Source organism: Phasianus colchicus, chromosome 2 (genome assembly GCF_987193195.1).
Source record: "Phasianus colchicus chromosome 2, bPhaCol1.hap1.1, whole genome shotgun sequence".
Taxonomy (NCBI): Eukaryota; Metazoa; Chordata; class Aves; order Galliformes; family Phasianidae; genus Phasianus; species Phasianus colchicus.
Window position 1 is genome coordinate 19730122 of NC_143437.1, and position 21517 is coordinate 19751638.

Consider the following 21517-nt stretch of genomic DNA (forward strand, 5'->3'; position numbering starts at 1 on the left):
GCCATTTCTTCTCATCCTACCGATCTTGCTACCTCTTGCAAGGTGCACAGACAACTGTCTGATAGTTTGAACACTGTCAGGAGCAAAGCAACACAGTGTATGTCTTTGCTGAATTGGAAGAAAGAAAAAAAGTACTTATTAATCAGGAAGCTGATTTATTGCCAGAAGGCAGAGTTTGATTATTGTGTCCAACCTTCTGTGTATCACAGAATTTCAGATTTGCACTGGATCTCTTGTGAATTTGGTTTGACTAAAGCAGAACTTCCTAGAGTTACCCAATCTTGATTTGTTTAATTTCCTTTAGTGTTTAAACTTTTCAAGTATCTTCAGCTAAGCTTACAGTGCCTGAAGGCAACTGCAGAAGGTAAGTAAAGACCTCCACTTGGTTACTGTTGGTTGTAACATCAGAATTGTCTACCCTGGTGATACAGGAATAAAACAGAAGCTTGCCTAGTAATTGGTTAACTGTACCTGCTGAAAGGCACATTTCATTTATTTTCCTTAAGTATTGAATTCAACCTAGTTGTTTAATACCTTTTATTTAAGAGGCTTTGCGGTGAAATAAATGAAATACCATGGAAAAAGCAGGAGAGGAGGAAAATAACTCTTTACAGTAATTGCTCATTATCTCTTCAATTTTATTAGTGGTGAAAACAAGAAACAACCTTTAAGCATGTCAGATTCTCCTACCTCTTACTTCTGTTAAGGTAAGTAAACTATATTTTAAAAATATCTTCCTTCTTAAATTGTTACAAAATTGTTTCTCTCAGCACTGTAAAGTGTGGCATTATGTGGTGCCATATAAAAGGCACCATCACAGATTGCTCTAGTTCTGCATCAACAGTGCATCATCTCCTTCCAGATAAAGTCTTACATGTGAGCTTATCTTTGGATATGAAGTTGAATGGAATTTAAGTTCATGGACAATCTAATGCTTTGCTGAGTGAGAATGCATTTTAGTAGATGCTAAAGTATTTTTCTCAAGAGGTTTACCATGCATAAGACTTCTTAAAAGGCCCTTCTGAGTTAAAAATACCTGAAGTTCTCTCTAATGAGGATGTATAGCATTCTACTCAAGTAATCAAGACTTATGACATCACATATTTTAAAATTCTTATTGGGAAAGACAAAAAAGTCTTACAGTTGATAAAATAAGTGAAGGTTTGGATGAAAGATAGAAACAGAGGAGGATTATAGTACAGTAAAAGTGCATAAGCATCTCTTAGTGATCTTCTGCATTTATAATCTTTATCTGTAACGTATTTAACTATAAGCTCTTTAAGGCAGGAATTCGTCATTTTGAGTGTATATGAGAAGCCTAATGTGGTTCAGGGTGTGTTTTAATATTTAACAGCAGATCATTTTCTATAGACATTATAGAGTTTATTGTCATAATGTGTTGTTATTTACTACATATCTCAACAATACAGTAGATGCAGACCAGCAGGCAATTTGGGCAATTAATCATAGTATTTTCCAAAGATCTAAAACATTCTGTGTTTTTGGAAGATATTTCTGAGGCTTTCCAGGTAGTGCACCATTAACACATGACGGGGCATGTTTCAGAGGTTCATTAATACATGTTGTAGATGTGCAGCCTCATGCATTCAGCCACCTGAGGCATGCATTAATGGACCATTAAAACATGCCCAGGAGTGTCTTAATGCTATTACAGTATGGCTCTGCAATTTTTAATTCAACTTTTTTATAAAACAATTCTTTTCAAAAATACAATTTTTACTATATTGCAAAACCTCTATTCAGAAAAGAAAGGGGTATTGTGACCTAAGATTAAGAAGGCGCCCGGACATGGATATAAATACCCTTTTTTTCTACTATTTTAATACATTTGATTTTGATTTTATATTGTTTTATAAATAGCATAGTCCTAAGGCCTGATTCAGGTTTTTGCTGACCTACCTTCCCACTGCTCAGGAAATGTAAAAGAGTCTTAAAGTGCCATAAATGTAAATCGCACCCCCAGACTACTTAGCTTAGTTGCTAATTTCAATAGACATTTCTAGGTTTCTAGGTGAGTAACTCTTGAACAGCTTTGGATTTCTGAGGAGAAAAAAACAAAACTGGAAACCCAAGCAGTTTGCCAAATAAGTTTTGCTGTAGGAGGCTAAAACTAGGAAAGGAAAAAGGGGTTATACCACAGGTGAACAATATGCTCACACCTTCAGTAACATGCTGTTACTGACCACATCAATTTCACACCTCAATCTTGGCTGAATTCATTCTAAAATAATCAATTATCCGTTACTATTCTTATTTTATAATTTCTGTACGCCAGTAATACAAATAATGTTATCTTCATTATAATGCAGTGAACTACTATCCTTGTTTTCATAATAATTCCCTCATGAGCACAAAGTGCAGGCTGTGGAGCAAACCATTTCCCCCCATGTCAGCCTCCACTTCATTTAAAAGTTGGGAGCAGCATAAAGAGCTTGGAAGTGCTTGAACCAGCTAAAGAAAATTTCTTTAATGATAGTGCCCTGAAAGAAGGCCATAGGCCACACTTCAAAAAATTCACCATCTGACCCAAAACAAAATATTATTTCAGGTCAATTTTAACATTGCTTTTAGATTTTGCTTTTATGCATGTGTTTATTACTGCTGGCCATCTCATTTAATGTGTGACAGCCAGCAGTCATGTTGAAATGATGCATTGCAACACATTGCTCAAAAAAGATTGTAATTATGTATCAGAGTATTTTCTTTTCCATGTTTCTTTCAAAAAAACTATCTAAGGAAATTCTTTCCCTCTTTCTAAATTAGCTTTCTGACAGAAAAAGTTGCTGTGGAACTCCACTTTTGGACTAGTGTAGCTTAGAGCCATGTATTCATCATTATCATAATAATAGCATTACACCATTATTTTACATATTCCTCCTTTAACGTATGTAAGTACAGTGCACTGTAATTTGTAAATACTTTCAATCAGCAGTGCTTGAGCAGGAGCTTCAGAATAAGGTTGAATCTAACCAGATCCTCAGGCTCATCAACCATGGGTCCTCCATGTTCGCCAGGGCACAGGCAGAATGTGGAATGATATGTGGCTGAATCATTGGTGGGATATTGCAAGGATCTGAGACTCCTTGCTCTTCTGAGAGCTGTGTTGTTTGTCAGTCTTGGAGCAGGAAGATCTGAGCAAGAGCCTTAGTTCGATAATCCTCAACTTTATAGCAAGTGGTGAGATCTGAGGGCTTCTCTTCTGTTTTGTCCTTCTCCGTGCCAAATTTAAGTGTGGGGAGTTCTTAAAGAAGCTTTTTTTGAAAGAAAGAAGGGGTTGGGTAGCACATATGACTAGCAACTGTGGGATATAGAGTTTAAGCCTGTGGCTGCCAGAATTAAATCTAATTCATCGTTAAACACTTCATCTTCCTCTACAGCATAGGTAAAAGGTCATACGCTCCAAAAATATGATCCAAAAAGGGATAATGTGGAAAGGAAAATCCAGCTCAAATAGGTAAGCAAAGATATAGCTCTGCATTTACAATGCATTTGCTTCAGGGCTTTTCTGGGTTGTGAAGAAAGAAATGAGATGTAATGCTGGAACTGATTATGTGGGAAAATGGGACTATGAGAAGGAATCAAAAGCAGAGATGAGTGAGACAAAAAAGAGGGCAGTAGGGGAAGAGGCTCCAAGTTTGGGGCAGACATGGAGAAGTATTAATGCATGCTCTGCCCAAGATTTTTATCTTTTTGTTTCTTACTTTGCATTTATTACATAATATAATCCTTAACTTGTACTTTTATCTCTTTTTTGGGTGTTTTTTTTTTTTGTTTTTTTTTTTGGCACATATATGTTTTTATTTTTGTCTTATGCATTACTTAAAGGAGGAAAATGGTCAAAGGCTGAATGGCTCATTGGATCTAAGGAGTCTGCTGCTCCTGGGACTGTAGGCTCTTAAGAAATTGGCAGCTGTGCGTAAAATAAATGAGAATATTATGTGTGCACTGATCATTAAAGTAACTAAGAGATTTAGTTATGTAGCTAGTAAGAAAAAATAAATAAAAGCAAGAAGATCCAAAGTGCTCTGTAAAATTATGTACTGTTTTTAGTGTCATGACAAGTGATGAAGGTATGACATTCTTCAACAATTGACAAAATGCTGTCAAGAAAATCAGTTTTTTTACCAGTGAGATGCATGGCTCCTCTGAGAAGGTTCCAGACTTGTTACACTTCACTTTTGAGAGTGAAGCAAATATTTTGATAATGTATTTTTGACAAAAAAAGACATAGTATTGATCAATACCATACTTTGCATATGAAAGCAGTTTATGAATAGCAGAATTCAGATTCCTACCCACAGCTGGCATTGACTAAAGATCAATAATCATCAAGTGAGCTTTAGTTTTACCTAAAGCAAATTTTCAGCCAAAATGATTTGGTCTCGTGTTCTATTTTAAAAAAACATCAGAATTAATTAGTGAGTGTTAGTATTTTTCAAAATTTCTGTGGTTTTTATACATTTCCAGAAGGAGATGGAAGTTTTCGAATTTCCAAACGGTTGCATTGGAACAGTTTTCCAACCAGTTTTGTATCAGCTTCTATAACAAATTGAAAAGTCTGGGGAGGAGCAGCATTCCAGCTCTGATTCAAAAAAAAGTCATGTTGAAAAGTTTGTAAAATAGTGCCTCATCACGTGCTTTGATTTTTATATTTTAGTGCGTTGTGATAATGGTGCATAAAATAGCTCTCAACTTTTGCTTTCACAGGCTTTGTAATGCCCTCTTCTTGGGAAAACTATGTCACTGATGCAATTTGGACTCTCCTCTGGCAAGTAGTAGTAGTAGCTGTTGTTAAACTTCCAGCAATTGCTGGCTTTGCTGATGTATCTAGTGAGTTTTACTGTTCTCGATTCTCTCTACTGCAGATCTCAATCTTCTCATCTTCTTTTTTATCCTTCTGTACAGAAATCAAATATGAGCGTGACAGAATGAAAAGAAAGTTATCCATACCTCAAACAAGATCATCCTGCATTTCATTGCAAAGTTTCAAAAGAAATTATTTAACATTACTTCAAATAGCACCATAGAATCAGTAAGGTTGGAAAAGACCTCCAAGATCATCCAGTCCAACCATCCACCTACCACGAGTATTTCCCTGCTAAACCATGTTCCTTAGTAAAACATCTGTGTTTCTCAAACACCTCCAGGGATGGTGACTCAATCACAATAGCATCATACTGTCTAATATTGTTTCAGTACTCACAAAGAATTCATGAGCTTACTCATTTGCTGAAAGGAAATATTAGCACATTTTAAACAAGGACAATAACAAAAATAATCTCTCTTGAAAATGTGTTTATGGAAGAGATTTGTGGGAGGATAAAATCTGATTGGAAAATATTTAATGAGCTGTCTTGAGCAATGGAACAAATTTAGTTACTGAACAGTATTAAAAACCTGCAAGGCATTCCTAGGAAATTCCTTTACTGGCCTTAGCCTACAGTGCAGGGTGCCATTATGGACACCAGCACTTAAGCAGCAAATAATAACATAGGCTAGATGGGACATGAGAAGGGGAAATCAGAGTATAGACATAGAAATGCTGACTGCCATCTGGCACAGATGTCATTTACTGCTGCTCATGAGTCAGGAACCAGTTAAATTTAACATACTTAGCAGTCTGCTTACCCTTGTGCAAGGCTAAGTAATACACTAATTATTCTTCAAAGTTCCAAACTACGCAGTTCATTATTTTTTGAACAGAAAGTCTTGGTAATTTTTTTGAAATTACTATAGTTTTTAAATTTATGCTGGTACTCTAAATAAAAAACTGTCGCACTCATAGTGGCATAAATATGTAATAAAAAGTAATTTTTCCATTCCAGAAGATTGTATTTTGCATTAGCTTTTTGAGAAAAAGCCACAAGTTAGCAAGCTGACAGGATTCCTGCTGAATGTGGCTTTTTCTTTCACTGGAGAGAAAGTGGAAGTTTTCATCTTAGTTTATTTTGAAAAATGCGTATACATTCCTCTTTATTTCCCTAAGTAATTTTGTTATTTTGCTAGAATATCTGTGAATAAATCTTCATATAGCATTACACAGCCATACATATATTATAATATCTGCTACATTAGCTAGCACTGAAAAAATCTGTAGAAGAATTGAAGATGTTTTCTGTGTTTGCGTTTTAGCTTTTGGAATAATATTTGTATAACCAGAGCACTCAGTGATTAAGTTAAATGTTCTCTGTCCAACATTTTCATAGAGAAGCAAAACTGAACATGTGAACTCCTTATGTGCTGCAAATGGATATATTGAGGTATCTTCATTGATAATTGCTGCATGCAGCAGATTGTTCCTTTTGCTTATACATAAGGTCATTTGAATTTAAACCATGGAAAGTATCCTAAATGGGTGATGGAAGCTATTATTTTTATTACAGCTTGATTAATTTCCAACTTCAATCTCTTGGATTCTTAAAATATCATGTTGTAATTGTATTATTTTTAGGACAAAAAAAAAAAAAGTTGTTTTGAGAAATTTGTTTTGGCAATGTAGACAACAAACAAAATCATGATATTTTCTTCTAGAAAGAAAATGAATTGGTGTTTAAACATGAATTCTGGCTGGTAAGTGAGATGATGGGGGGAGTGGGGGGAGTGGAAAAAAGGCAGGGAAATGGGAAGGGAGTAAAAGCAAAAGGAAATGCAGCAACTGTGCCAGTCCTAAAGCCTTTTTAAAACATGGTTGCTTCTAGAATTATACTGTTAGCATTAACTACTCTACTAAATGTAATTTCAGAGCAGCTTGGCTATGCTGGGACCAATAATGTTTCAGCAGATGTTAACAGTGAGGGAATTTAAAGATTACAGAGTTTCATGGGTGTAGTAAAGCTGCAGTGGGAACAGAAATATTACCGTAGCTGTTATGTTCTGAGTGCACCACATTTACTGACAAGTAATACATGAGTGATAGTGAGGACCAAGGGAACAGAACTTTATACTTACTGGTCAGCAGCCTATAAATTCCATAAATTAAACAAAGTTTTATGTATTTTTCATTTCTTTTCAGAATGATCATCTCTAAGGGCCCCTGTTTCACGTTAATTCCACTGGCAAAGCGTAAGTCTGTCTTTCAGCATTTCTTCAGGAGGGTATTTGTGTGACCTGGTGTAGGGAACCAGCTTTGGCAGAGGGGTTGGACTCAATGATCTCTGGAGGTCCCTTCCAACCAATTCTGTGATTCTGTGATTTCCTCACTTGTGTGTTTCCTTCTCTTTCCTCCCAGTGCCCTCCAGCTGTAAGGCTTTCACAAGCAGTGCTTTCTCCCCAGTGATCCTTTATGGATCAAGCCACGGCCATCAGCTGCCCAGCAGGAAATATCACCTACACTAGGAGCAAAATCCTCCACTGAAAGCCCTTTTCCCCAGAACGGTGTCATCTATTTTGTGCACCACTTTTGCCCTCAGTCTCAAGGCAAGGAAGTAATCATCATGACTTACTCAGCCCACTAGAGATCTAAGAATTCATGGAGAAGTTAATGTTTTAATTGACCTTCCTAAAACATGAAAACTGCAAACCTGAGACAAGCAAAGCAATCTAGAAGGATAGGTCTGCTGCTCCATGTAAAAACTAACAGTGCAGTGTTAGCAGTGAATGCAGCGTGGGGCATTAATAAATGTAGTGTGGCTGTCAGAGGTGAGGTGTGTGCCCACTGGTGGATCCAGCCACAGAGACAGTGTGTGTACTGCAGAAACCAATTCTGGCTTATGGAAAGTATCAGCTGCTATATCTGGGCTCAATTAAGTATGGATAACATGTTCAGTTGAATTAATGTAAAATTTTATGTTTAGCCTGTATTTATCTGGTATTCAGATATTCATGGCCTTCCCGGTCAGCAACAAAATGATTTAAAAGTTAAAGAAACCGGAACTGGGCTTTCCAGAGGAATGAAGAAGAGAAACAAAATTTATGCTATTTTCTAACCAAGAATGAAATAATTACAAGTTAGAACAAAGGTATCCTACACGTTCACAGAAAGGAGAGCAGGAGAAGGTTATTATTGCATTCACATTTTATAAGCACGCTCTTACAGACCATATAGAGCCTACTGAATTATTTTCTATTTTCAAGTCAGGAATGAATTAAAAAAAACAAACCAGATGAACTTTTGTCAACTTTCTCCATTGCAAAGCTCAGTACAAGAGGTCACCGATGTAAGAGCTCCCTTCCTGTGATGGTGATTGTGCAAAGCCCGCTAACCAGTGCTGGTTCTACTCCAGTAAAGTAAAATGTGCTTATGGAAGAAAACAATACAGTACCACTGTGATGCTCGTTAGGAACAAAGACACCCCCCTCCCCCCCCCACGCCCCCCATATAGCACTCTACATAGTGAAAGCCTTTTTATTTTGATGGCAGTCTTTCACTGTCTATCATAAACTTAGTGAAGCAGGCTTTCTCTATCCAGCTCTCCTTTTATTGGGCACAAATCACTCCTGACAGGAAGTTTTATGCCTAAATCCGTTTACTGTCCTTGTTGGTAGTCTTTAAATTAATATTTATAAGCTGAGAGAGGACCAAAAGGATGCAGCAGTAAAATATCTAAATGCTTCAGTTTGGCTTGAACTGAATTTTCTCCTCTCAACCACTGACATTGCTTAATTACTACTGACCCAGGCGTGTATTGTCTCTGCTGCTCCAAGCCTACAGATCACTGCCTCTGATAGTATTGTGACTGACAAGTGGGGAGGTTCAAATGGTTTATATGATGTATTGGATGAACAGGTGTGGGTACAGGGAGAAGAGGGAGAAAAAGAAATGTGTCCAGAAAAGCACCTTAAGAGAAGTAACTTAAAGCTGAAACATATGATTTGACTACGAGAAAAATATGAACGATATTTGAGTTGGCAAAAAAACTAAATGTAGTTGCTCTAATTTTAAACACATTGGGAAACAAACCAGAGGGCATACTGAGCTCAGAAAACTCAGATAGGCATATTCAAATCTTGAATGGATGATACATACACACACCCTCAGCAAAATGACCATTTTCATTAAATCAGTATGAAGGACAGTTCCTTTGCATATCAAAAACTGTTGGGTGAGCTGAAATTAGAACAAAGCTGATTAAAAGTAAAATCTTGTTGCATTCATTTGCTTCCTCCTTTTTGTTACTATTTTAATTTTTTTTTTCTTGATGTCTCACTTCTGTCAAAGTTTGTTGAAGTGTAATACAAACCTAATCAGCTGTCACCACCTTAGCATTCAGGCACTTAAATTAATGGAAAGAAGAAGACTAGACTGAAAAGAAGTACAGATAACAAATGGTGGCGTCCTCTTAAAATGTTGTTATAGGGAAAAAAAAAAAAAAAAAAACGTAAAAGAGAAAAGGAACAGAAGACTCTAACCTGCAAGTTGTGTATGTGCACCTCGACCCCGACTTAGGTTAAATTTTAGCACATCTGTTGTTTTATGGTTATATGAGAATATCCCTAAAGAAAAGGTAGTAGATAGTCACCCATAGAAGATGCAATAGGTCTAAATCACTCTTGTCCATACTAATGTGAAATCTTTTACATAAGGAGTGAAAGAAACTTTTATGTTCTCCAGGTAACAGAGAAACAGCAGAAGAGGTTGTAATGAAAACAATTAAAGATCTATAACTCAGCATCTGCTGGATCTGACCATTAGGAATGTCTAAAAGGTGAGTTCTGAACATCCATTTCATTTTGAGAATGAAGCCTGTCCCACCCTAATTTATTTGTTCTACAAATACTTATTTAGGGACATAAATAACATTTTTGTTTCGTATATTTGCAGATTTGATTTATTATGCTTGACCAAAGTTTCTTTTACATTCCTGGGTTCTGTCCTTTTGTTAACAGTATACTGATACATTCTTACTGCTTTCCTTCCTGGGAGAGCTGTACTTCATGCATGCTACATTCACACACAACAATAGGGCACATTTGATATGTGGGAAGAAGACTGGGAAATAAACCATTAATTCTTCAGTACCTCGAAACTGCTGTTCTTTTGTGCTCAAAAGCCTAAGCTGCTTCAGGTAGTCTTCAAACTCCTTTTTAAATAGTGTTCCTGCCAGCTGAGATAGCAAATGACTATAACAAGCCTACTCTCACAATTATAAAACAGGCACAATTATGTGTTCTATTAGAATGACTCAGACTTCCCCTAAATCCTATTCTTCCTGAGCAAGATAAAATTATAAGACTTGTAGAATAAGCCGATCATCTGCTGAGGGCAACTAATTCCCTTATAAGTCTCTCTGCTCTTGGGTAATCAAGCATCCAAAGAGATTCATTCTGCAGCTTAAAAGGAGATAGTATTTTGACACCTGAGCCAAGTATCCCAAATCTCTAGACGCAAAGTAACATGTGAAATTCTAAGAAGGACATGACGCGGTAGGATGTGTGATATTACAAAGCACGATGTAAAAGGCAGGATGATGCAGGGCAGTGGAGGTAAGAATGTATGCTCAATCAGCCAATTAACTATTAGCTCACTGTGTCTCAGCTCTCCCTCTTCATCCTTTTCATGAGGGCACTACTTAGCAGTAGATCAGGATGAAAAAAAGCAAAATGTAACTATATTTTTCATTACCTGTTTTTGTCAAGTTTTGCTTTTGGCTCTTTCAAATGCATTAAGCATGACACAAGTACAGGGGTGTCTTTTCTCTAAGTCAGTGGGAATGATACCTCCGTTCAAATGCATTTGTAATCAGGGCTGCACTTTGTTCTCAGGCCTTAGAAAAATTACAGCTTTCAGCCTCTTTCTGTTTAGGTATTGTTGCCTAAAGCAGACATTGGGACTGTCTAAGTCAGAACAAGACACTGACATATTCTGTGGGGTTTTTTTTTACTTCTTTATGATTATTTAGGTGCCTGGTTTTGTTAATGGTTTTTCTTATAGAAAAAAAGCAAAAATTGAAGCCTAAAGCAGTTCATAAAGATTTGGAGAAAGATTGTCTAAATAATAAAAGCCTTTATTTTATTCTAGCTCTTCAGCAATTACGATAATACTTCTTGTGTACTGTTTCAGTTTTTCTATCATCAGGATGAAAGGCACTATGGTTCTCTGTAGCATCTTCAGAAAGGCTGACCTACTAGCCATAAAATGAGGTAGCACTTGATAATACAACCTCCTTTCTATGAACCTTTTCTGCTATCAGAAGATGACTGTGGAGCTTTTCCACACAAACATTACTGGAAAACTCCTCCTCTTTCGGTAGTGTTTTTCCTACAAGTTGGATGAAGAGTGCGTGCGCACACAGCCAAGCATTTGCTGAAGAAATCTGTGCCCGTGGCCGAGGGATGCTTGCTAAATGGACTGTCATGCTTTCAAAATGCACTTTCCCTATTGCCCTGACCTGAAACAAAGCCCCATGGCAATAATTTTCCATAGCTGAGAGACCTTTAAATTGAAATGTTGGGAAGTTGCCTTTCCATTGGCTCCAGCCCATTGTTCTCAATAGCCCACTTACTTTAACTTCCAGCTGTCCTAATAGAGGCAGAATAGTCAGCTCCCTGCTTCGTGCTGTGCTATCAAATGTCTCCCTGTCTCCTGGTGTGCAAGCTTTGCTCTTTTGGGGGAAAATCCTTTAGAAATCAGGTATTTCTGATACACACTTTCACACTAATATGCTGAACATCTTAACTGAAATGTAAATTTTCTGTTAAGCTGTTTAGGCTAGGAAGGTAACAGCTGTGTCTTGGTTTTATACCGGGATTCCTGGATACTGACCCTACCATTGTGGGGAGCTCAGAAAAGGCTTTTTTCTTGAAGTTTGCTGCTCTTCTCTGCCTCTCAAGATGGTTTGTTGTCTTGCGATGGTGCTTTTCATTTCTTACTGCTCTTCCTCTGCTTTTCTACTCTCATTCAGGAGCTGGATGGAAACATCTTTTGGACTGAATGAAGTCCATTTCTCTCTCTCCTCCACTTGTCTTTCTTCATTGTTTTCCTTCAGAGCCTTAGTGCCTCCTCCGCACCACCCACCATTTCCTTAGTGATTTTTTTGGTGTGAAGAGAAGGGCACAGGAACCAGGACAGAAGGCTCACTTATTCTTATGACCAGAGATAAGACAATGTAGTATTTGTTACCACTGTTTCGTGTGCCTTGCTTGAAGTACATAGGATTTCCTCCAGGGCAGGGAATTTTTCAGAGAGGAGATGGGATTTAGGAACTCAGATGCCTTGAAATCTGATCCTCCTTCTTCTCTCCATGACTGATAAAGGTGAAATCTTATGGTACTACACATAGCTTCCATACCAAGATTGATGCTTTCTTCAGAGTCTGAAGGAATTACAGCCATCTGTGTCTGGCCAGAGTTATCAAGTGCTGGATAGTAAAAAAGTTAAAAATAAAAGGAACGATTCTTCAGGCCACAAGGATTTGGATGTCCGCAGCCAACCCGTTCTCTAACCAAACTCCTCGGAGGGCTAAAACCATAAGTAAGAAGCTTTAAGCTACTGCATGAGACTTCTGTGCTGCCACATCAACAGCTGTAAATCTGCTCTTGAGCTCTTCTTGCTTACCCTGTAGGGGAAGCAAAATTCTGCCTAGATGATGCAGTAGCATTTGGCAGCAGCACTCTGGCAAGCAGACTTCCAGATGTTTGATGAGAATGACAGCCTCAGAGTGGGAATGCTTGAGTGTGTGCATGCATGGCACTCTTTAAAATTCAAGGCTAGCTTGCAGCATTATCAGAGAGTGAAAATGTCAAAAGAAGGCAGTGTTCATAGCAGGCATCACATTTCAGGCCTTAGGAGAAAAATTCGAGGAAAAACAACACTGAAACAGTTCAAAAATACAGAAAGGGGTACCACAAGTAGACGAAACAAGTCTGGGTAAGGTAGAATTGACTGCTACCTCCAGTTCAAGCCCATGAATCAGTGCACACCTAGTCTCATTAGGGGTATTCCAGATCTCTGTGCCCCATCACATTTATTTTCTTCTGCACAACCCCCATCCGTTGCCCTACATTCAGAAAAATGGACTCTATTGCCTGGCTGTTGCTGCTGACCTTCTCCTGACATCTTCCACAGATGTCCTTCTCTACTGTGACATTTCTGCAGTCCTTAGTCATGCTTCTGTGCTTTTTGCTGTCCACACATCCCAGTTCTCCTTTGCCTCTGAGGCTGTGTGTCTTCTTTCTATCCAGCACCTCCAAAGTCAATGCCTCTTACCTGCCACTGAACAGTACATGGTTTTTGCTGTATCCTTTTCTCTAACCCTTTGCCTATATGCTCTACAAAAAGTGCATGTATAACGATATGTTAACTTGATTTTTTTTTTCTTTTCCCAATTATCTGAAATGTTATATTAGATTTCTGTGATTTACTACAAATTTGAGTGGAAAAATATATTTTCCCCAAGTCTGAGAACTAATCAAGTTACATTACTCATCTGTTGTCATTTCCATATCTTTTTATTTCCTTCTGATTAATGTTTTCAGTGAAAAGCTTTTTTCTGTGTAGTTACATTATATGAGCTGCTTTTGGATGTGTGAAAATACTTCTGTGCTCCAGTTTTAGATGGTGCCCCTTTCTATTGAATTCCCACTTTCCAAAATACTTCATGCATGTTTCTCATTGTGCTGGAGATCTTTGTATTTTCATTGCAAGCTTTGCTGTCTCCACAGAACTTTTCACACACAAATTTATTAGTCCTTATTTCTTCCACTTAAACATAAGCCTCCTGTAATCTGACCTTGATGTCCCTTTACAAAGTGAAGACTCCTGGATTGGTTTTGTTTAAGAGAGGCTTGTTTTCTTTCTCAGCTGGATCCTACAGTGTTGGGCAGGACATCAAAGGGTCATGGTGGCTGAGCACACTAACTGCACTTTCCTGCCCCTGTGAGCCATGCTGAAACACAGGTTTTGACAAAGTATACTTGTACATTGTTCTGATAATCACGGCTCTCTTTGTAAAGTATCTATACAGCTCTGCTGTGGGTAAGGAAGCTTATTGCTCAGTCAACTGCTTTTATTCCAAAGCTGCTGTCGTCTTCCCTAAATAAACAGAAAGGACCAGTACTTTCCTTGATGTAACACCACTGACCTCTCTGAAATTACACCGGGGATGAATTTGATCAGATTTGTCGTCAAATACATTTTGTACCAGCAGGAGCACAGATGAACAAGGCGAGCCATCCCGCAAGTCCAATCCAGGGCTCTTCAGTTGCCCCCACTGTTACCCCAGGCTCCTTCCTCACCTTAGGCAGAAGGGAATGATAAGGTCCAACTTGTCAGGACTTATTACTTATTCACGAAGCTATCACACCTTTGACACATCTGTCAGTTTTTATACAAAAAAACGAATGAGCAAGGATGCTGAAGTTTCCTTTCAGCACACTGGAGGGCAGTCCTTTTTACCACACCCTTAAGGCTTTCATGTCAGGGCTTAGTTGCAATGACAGAGCAGTGTGAGAGAGCTATCATTTTGTCTGGCCATACTGTGCTTTCCTCTGGACAGCTTATACTTGCCCCCTGGTATTTCAGAGAATTAAGCTTTCATCCTTTAAATAAATAAATAAATAAATAAAATGCAGGATGTACTGTTAATAAATATATAACCAAACACCCAGTTTGTGTTAGATTTATGGATTACATGAAGATATTCTCTTTTTTTTCCCCCAACATTTCCTGAAATAAATTCAGCACATTGCCTCATCATACTTTTGCAAAAGCAAACAGCAAAATATTTGCAAAGATACAAAAATTAAGTAAGGCAGCACACTGAATGGAGTAGTATGTTTTCTGATGTTTGTGGTCATATCTGTAATTTTAAATTTGATAAGTAGTATCACAAAATTCAAATTAATACTTAAACCACTGCGGATCTTAGAAAACATCGTGTTCAATAGAGTGTATGGCTAACAGTTACAAAGTGCAAAGGATATGCATAAGCATGGCTGATTTATGAAAATTCTGCATGTATACAGAATGTATTTATTTCCACATTTGGGCTTTGGCTGCATTCAAAATTAAAAGAAAGGCTGCTTATTAATTTTACATGAGCTTTTTTGGCTATCTCATTGAAGGCCGAGTTCCAAGCAATTTGCTGCATCCTTTTTCAAACACAGCCATTATATAAACTGAGCTTAAAACTGGTTCTAAGTTTATACTGCTTCAGTAATTCAGTTTTCACAGTTCTATTTTCTAAAAATCATGATAACTAGGAATAATGTTTTCTAATGCTTTAAGTCATTAATACCTCTGAGGATGAGAAGAAAAAGAATGAATGTAAGATGAAGTAATTCAGTGCCACCATATATACAACTGTGGTTTCAGCTTTTCTTCAAAATCTATAATGCATTCAAAACCTGAACTTAATAGACTAAGTTTCCGTGATATATTCCCATACTGGCAGTGAGCTTGTCAGCCCTTTGTGAACATATTTGACTTATCTATATTGCAGTTCTCAAGAGTTCTGGAGACTTCTTTTTTAAAACAGTAGATGCCTCAAGACGGCAAGATTTTAAGTAATAGTACTTTCCCTTTGCTTTAAAATGTTTTAAAAAGGAAATGCCTATAGATATTTTATAGAGTTTGGAGTCATGTTTTTTGAAGACATAGGCCTATTCAATCCAGTAGTTTGCAAGGCTGGGTATATGCATGTTTGTATTTAAAATTAATCAGATTTTAACTTGATGATATCAGGCAGAAGTGATAGAACAGAAATCTTGTAGACTTTTTTTTTTTTTTTTTAAAAAAAAAAGGAACTTTACTCTTTGTGGAAGGATGGATGAACCAATAGATAGAGGAGCATGATGAAGAAGAGACACCCAGCAAGAAACCTGCCTAACGACAGAAGCACAGAATGAGTTCATGCATTATTAACCATAAAGAATCCACACAGTATGTATATCTATATTTCTGAGAGTGTGAGAGATGGACCATATGTGTCCCACCCGTGGGAAAAGCCTCAATTGTAGTTCACAATTAATTATGAGACACAAAGCAGTAGGAAATAGAGCATCATTAGTTCTGTTCTTGCAGAACTACTTATTTATGTTTTTATTTTCCTCCCACTGTGCTTCAGAACATAGATAATGTGACACTTGAATGTGCCTCAGGACTTCTTTATGGAGTTATTTTGCAACCACTTTTCAATCTGTGATAAAAAAGAATGAGCACATATGTTAAACAACATCAATCAAGTAGTTATTCTTTCTTGTACACATATTACTCTCCTAATCCATATAATCTCTTCAGTAATAGTAGCAGTAATAATTTTAAAACCCATAGACTCTCCTCAGTGGAGTGAGAGGATGTCAAGTTGTTCTGAATCTTAAAGATGGCAAAAGTTGATTCAGAAATGATAAAGTGGATTGAGCTCTCAGACAACATTTTTCAGTGTTTTTGTGTTTCTTTGTAAGACTACTTAAACATGATTCTCATCCTTGGTAGCAATGAAACTCAACTGCTTTTCTGGCACTCAATGAGATGTGTGTATATGGAGAGGGAAAAGGGCAGTGACTGCAGTAGGAACATCATCGAATGAGCCTGAAATGTCATGTGAAGCAGCCTCTTTTCCCTGCTTTGTATTCTTCCTGCATTCTCAACTTATCGGGAAGAAGAATGAAGTACAAAGACAATAACAAAATGGCCACAAAATGATTAGATCATCAAAATTAGTGTCATTTTTTCTGTGTCCTAATTACTTAAAGTTTGTTGATCCAGAAATGATGCTTCATTTCCTTCCTCCTAGAATCCTACCTGTAGTTAAGTTGAATAATTTTCAAACAGCTTAAGCTTTATTTTCTCCTGTGCTTTTGTTGTAGATTTTCTTCCTGCCCCATTGGTTCTCCCATTCTTTCACAACTCAGTTCATGTATTGTTGTGATGGATTCTGAGCTCAGTATTGACTGAGAACCTGACCTGGCTCCCGCTGAAGACGGTGGCAGGACTCCCATTGACTTTGACGGCAGATGGATCTGAAGTGGAATGCGAATGAGCAGATATGTTCTGGATGTTTAAGACATTTATTGACTCTCAGACTTCAGTTTTGCCCAAAGCAGAATGAAGTTAAACAATTGTGGGTTAATGATTTTTATTTTGACATGAGGACAGCAATGGGGGAGGTAAAAGAGAATCCTAATTATATTACTGACATAACAGGATATAGAAGTGTGCAGTCGGCCCTGCTACAGCAAAGCAGATAAGCACAGGCTTAAAATTAAGCATTTATTTAAGGGTTTTGCTGAATAAGGATGAGATCATTCACATACTTAAAGTTAAATGCATGCTTAAGTGATTTGCTGAATCTGGGCCCAGATACATAAACCATTAAACAGTCACTTTAAGAAAACGGTGGAAAGCTGTTATACAAATTCTAGACCTTTTAAGTCATACCTCCTACATTTCCCACTCTCTCTCTTTCTTATTAGCTCAAGGAGGAGGTTTTTAAAGCTCCAGTTCACGAAAAATTATAATGTTCATTGCTACTCAATTGTAATTCAAATTGCTCCACACAGCCCCAAGCATGTGTTCAAACATATAATCAAGCAAACAGGAGACTTGAATCTTGCCAGTTGGAATACTGTCGGTCGCAGATGCCACCTTTTTTTTCTGTAAGCATAAATGAAGCTGGGGAGAAAGGTTGATATGAACTGGTTTTTGCTGTCCATTTTTGGTGCTCTGCTCCTGTGGCTTGGGTTATTTGGGTACATGTTGCTTTGTGTCTGTGAGGGCTCTATTATTTTTTTTTTTTCTCTCTCTGTACTGTGGTCAGAGGAGTAGTACTCATCACCTGGAGTGAAGGCTGACAGGAATGAACATAGGCAGGAAGCAGCGTGACACACACATTGTCATGCATGACTGACCAGCAGCCATCAACAGCAATTAAACATTGAGAGCACTGGATCTTTTTGGACAGGTTCAAGTTTCCTGGCACTGCTGTGATTAGATGTTTTGCGCTGTTTCCCTGTAGTCAGTATGTGACACATTCCCTTTTGCTTGCTCTTTTCTGATATTTATTTTTGCACTGTCCTGGTGTTAGCATCTTCTTATAGCAAATGAATCACTTAGAAAGAGATCGTTTTCAAGGAGATTTGTATGGAAGGCTAAAGATTAAGTGGATATAAAAATTAGCAATTTTTTTTTTTTTTAAACAAGAAATGCCCCTCTTTCTCTTGAACATTACAGTGTTTGAACTTTTTTTGAATAAGCGTAGTTGTCTAAGAGTTTCAATGAGAGAAACATCTGTGAATAGCAGAAGCCACTGAAGAACAACAGAGGCCTTTGGTTTTACCCAAGTGGCTGTAATTTTATTGTAATTTGAGGTGACAAAACAAAATGCCCTTAAAGGCAATGCTGAAGTGAAGATCAGCTGCAGTTACACTGAGCTGTCACTTGCTTGCCCTCATTTCAGGGCTGAGCTCCAAAGCATCCCCACTGCCCAGCATTTAACTGAGGCCCAGACTTCCCGGGCAAGGTCCATGGCTTGGCACAACATCCTGCACAGAGCAACTCTGCACTGTAGCACCGGAGGTTGCAGCAAAAGGCCTTTTGGCACACAACTCGATCTCATGTCTAATTGAATAGTCACGGGGTGCGAGGCCAAAAAGTCTTATCAAAGCTCAGTTCTAACCCCATCACTTGTCAGCCTCTCCTTTCCTCCAGACTGAGTCCAGAATCTCATGTGTGATTAATTAATTGCTTCTGTTAATTTGTGGCCTTCTAGACTCTGCAAGGACCCAGAAAGTGCACTAATAAATTGCTGGATTTCTGTGTAGGAAACTTTCGTGCCTACATCCTTTCCATCTTTCACCTTGCATGTGCATGACATGGCCCCAAACATGGTTTCAACCAAAAGAAACAAAGAGGTAATCAAAACTAATGTGATTTCATCATTCTATGAGGAGTAACTTGAGAGGGCACTGTAATTTTAAATCAGCTGTGCTCTGCTGTGCAACAACCAGTCCAGCCACAGGGGCAAGTGAATGCATTAGACTTTCTCCCAAACTGTTAATTCCCTCTTGCACAGTTAATGAGAGTTGTTCCAGTCTTGCATCTGTTTCACCTTTATGTTCTTGCAATAGCATTTAGAGGCCAGAGCAACCCAGGGGCCTTGATAGCACTGACTTTTGCTGATAAAATAACTCTTTAAGAGTTTTTTCGATCAGATAGATGGCTGAGATCGTGGAGCAGAAATAAGAACTGCCATAAGAACTTTTTCTGAATCTGTAATTCTCAATGGTCATTGTAGTTTGCCCTGTTTGTTATAATAATTCTGCTATTTTGTGAAGCATAGTATTGATAACACTAAATAGGCCTCAGACAAACTATGTGAAGCAGAAAATGTAATTATTATTTCTGTAATGCAGATACAGAAACAGGCACAAAAAAAGATGAGTGACTTGCCTGAGGTCATACATTAAATCAGCAATGTAAATATATCAGAACATCAGCCACATCTCCTTTCTGTGTGGTGTGGATGTATGCAGGAAAAGGTGGCTTGCTTGATTCTATGTTTTTGTAAATATTCAAAGACTTTCTATCTTTATCCTAATATGTCACCATATGTACCTCTGCAGATATTAAAGAAGAGCATCAGATGATTTTGGAAGAAAAAAAAGAAGTAAAAAAGTAGTGCTTGAAAGTTTCCAGAGCAGATGAGAAATAAACAGACCAAGCATCTCAGCCTGGAATGTCATCTTCATCTGTGAATCAGAATTTGGACCTGCTGCTGATGAGTTGGAAAAGCAATTGTGGCATGAACAATGAGACTTTGGGTTGACAGCCTAGGGGAGCTATTCGACAGCTTCACAGACAGGCTTCCCAATGTAAATGAAGATGAGAAAGTGCATGAAAAATCGATCACGCACTAGAGACAACACTTACTTCATTAACTACCTTCAGCACTAACCTCTTGAACACTGTTAGTAAACCTATTATGTCACAGCTGAGATGCAGCTGAAGATTTTGCCTTGAGAATTTAAACAAAGCTATATAGGAATACAAACCAGATTAAAAAGTAGTACCACGTAAGTCAACTGCTAGTTGCTGACATCAGTAAAATATTGTCTGTTACTATCAGGGAACATGGGAACAATGATTAAAATTTCCTAATACTGTAGCAAAATTTTTAGCTGTTGCCTGGAAAAAAAAAAAAAAGAGAGAGAGTATTCTGCAGTGTATGGAATGCAAATATTTCTAAGAAATGCTGTCATGTGACAGGGATTCTAACAAGAACTTCTTAGATCTGATGATCTGTTTTTGGAATCCACTCAGGTAAGTAATATAAAATATGTAGATAGATATATAGTTATACAAAGGCTTCTCCAAAAGTAATGCCTTCTATTTTAATATGTTGACCCACTATGTCAGAGGCAGATGTTGGTGGTATGACAGTAGAGGTTGAACCTTCCCACCAGTATCCCATTACATGTTGTTGCTGTGTGACAGATGGCAGCAGAGGGGCAGTCTGACAGAATGGCATCTGACATGCAAGTGCATATGAAGCAAATGAGTGTCATGAGTTTCCTCCATGTGGAAATCACTGCACCCACTGATATTCATTGACACATGCTGTGATCGTCTGTGGAGACCAAACAGTAAATGTGAACACAGTGAGGTGGTGAGTGGTGCATTTCAGCAGCGGCAACAGCAACATCTCTGCTGATGGAGATTGTTATGAGCATAGCATGCAGGCTCTTGTTCATTGCTGGTGAAAATGCATAGCTAATGGCAGTCACTGTATCGAAAAACAGTGCTTTGTAGCTCAGATTTTGTCTATCAATAGTTTTGTTGTGCTTTTTGTATCTGTTGTAGTTTCCATAGAAATAAATAGAAGGCATTACTTTCCGAGAGTATTTAAATGTAATACAGGAACACTGAGATTTTATGGCATTCAAATGGAGATAAGTGATCTAAATTCTTTTCAAGAGGAGCTGAAGCTTTATTGCTTATGGAGTTCTGATAGGCAGAGACTGGGTTTTGGTATTTGTTCTGTTTCCTAAACAGCTTTTTCCTTTATTCTGCATTCTGTTTTATGATGATAACTCTAAACAAGGTAATAGGGACCAGTCCTATTTAACGTTTTTGTAGGTGACATGGACGGTGAGATTGAGTGCACCCTCAGCAAATTTGATGATAACACCACTTCACTGTGTTCTGATGAGGCCTTGGCACAGCTGCCCAGAGAAGCTGTGGTACCCCATCCTTGGGGGCACTCAAAGCCAAGTAGAACAGGGTCCTGGACAGCCTCAGCTTGGGGGAGAGGACAGCTCTTTCCACAGTAGGGCTGTTGGTGCTCAATAATTTTTAAGGTTCCTTCTGACCTAAGGAATTACATGATTCTAGAAATACTGAAGAAACATGGTTATTGATTCGAAATGTCTTTGCAAAGCAGTGTTTTAGTTGGATAGAAAGATATTTGCTAATTAAATTTTGGAAATAGAATTTCATATTCAGTTCTATCTGGACAATGTTTGCACTCTTAGAGCATGCTCTTGAATAGTAGACTAAAAATTGTAACAGCAGTATTATTTTTCTACTTAAACAAAACTGCAAGCTCATATGAATTTGGCACAG

General features: G+C 37.9%; 2 long non-coding RNA genes across 2 annotated transcripts; both read left to right on the forward strand.

The window, feature by feature from the left end:
- The first annotated feature begins 619 nt into the window (after positions 1-619).
- Positions 620-5108, forward strand: LOC149918881 (uncharacterized). Its single transcript, XR_016464631.1, has 3 exons — positions 620-707; positions 3399-3475; positions 4729-5108. It is a non-coding gene; the product is annotated as an uncharacterized LOC149918881 (long non-coding RNA).
- A 1401-nt stretch (positions 5109-6509) lies between these two features.
- LOC149918882 (uncharacterized) lies at positions 6510-19973 on the forward strand. The gene is made up of 7 exons (XR_016464632.1): positions 6510-6591; positions 7034-7083; positions 9572-9665; positions 15700-15838; positions 16765-17064; positions 18666-18807; positions 19519-19973. It is a non-coding gene; the product is annotated as an uncharacterized LOC149918882 (long non-coding RNA).
- Positions 19974-21517: the final 1544 nt, after the last annotated feature.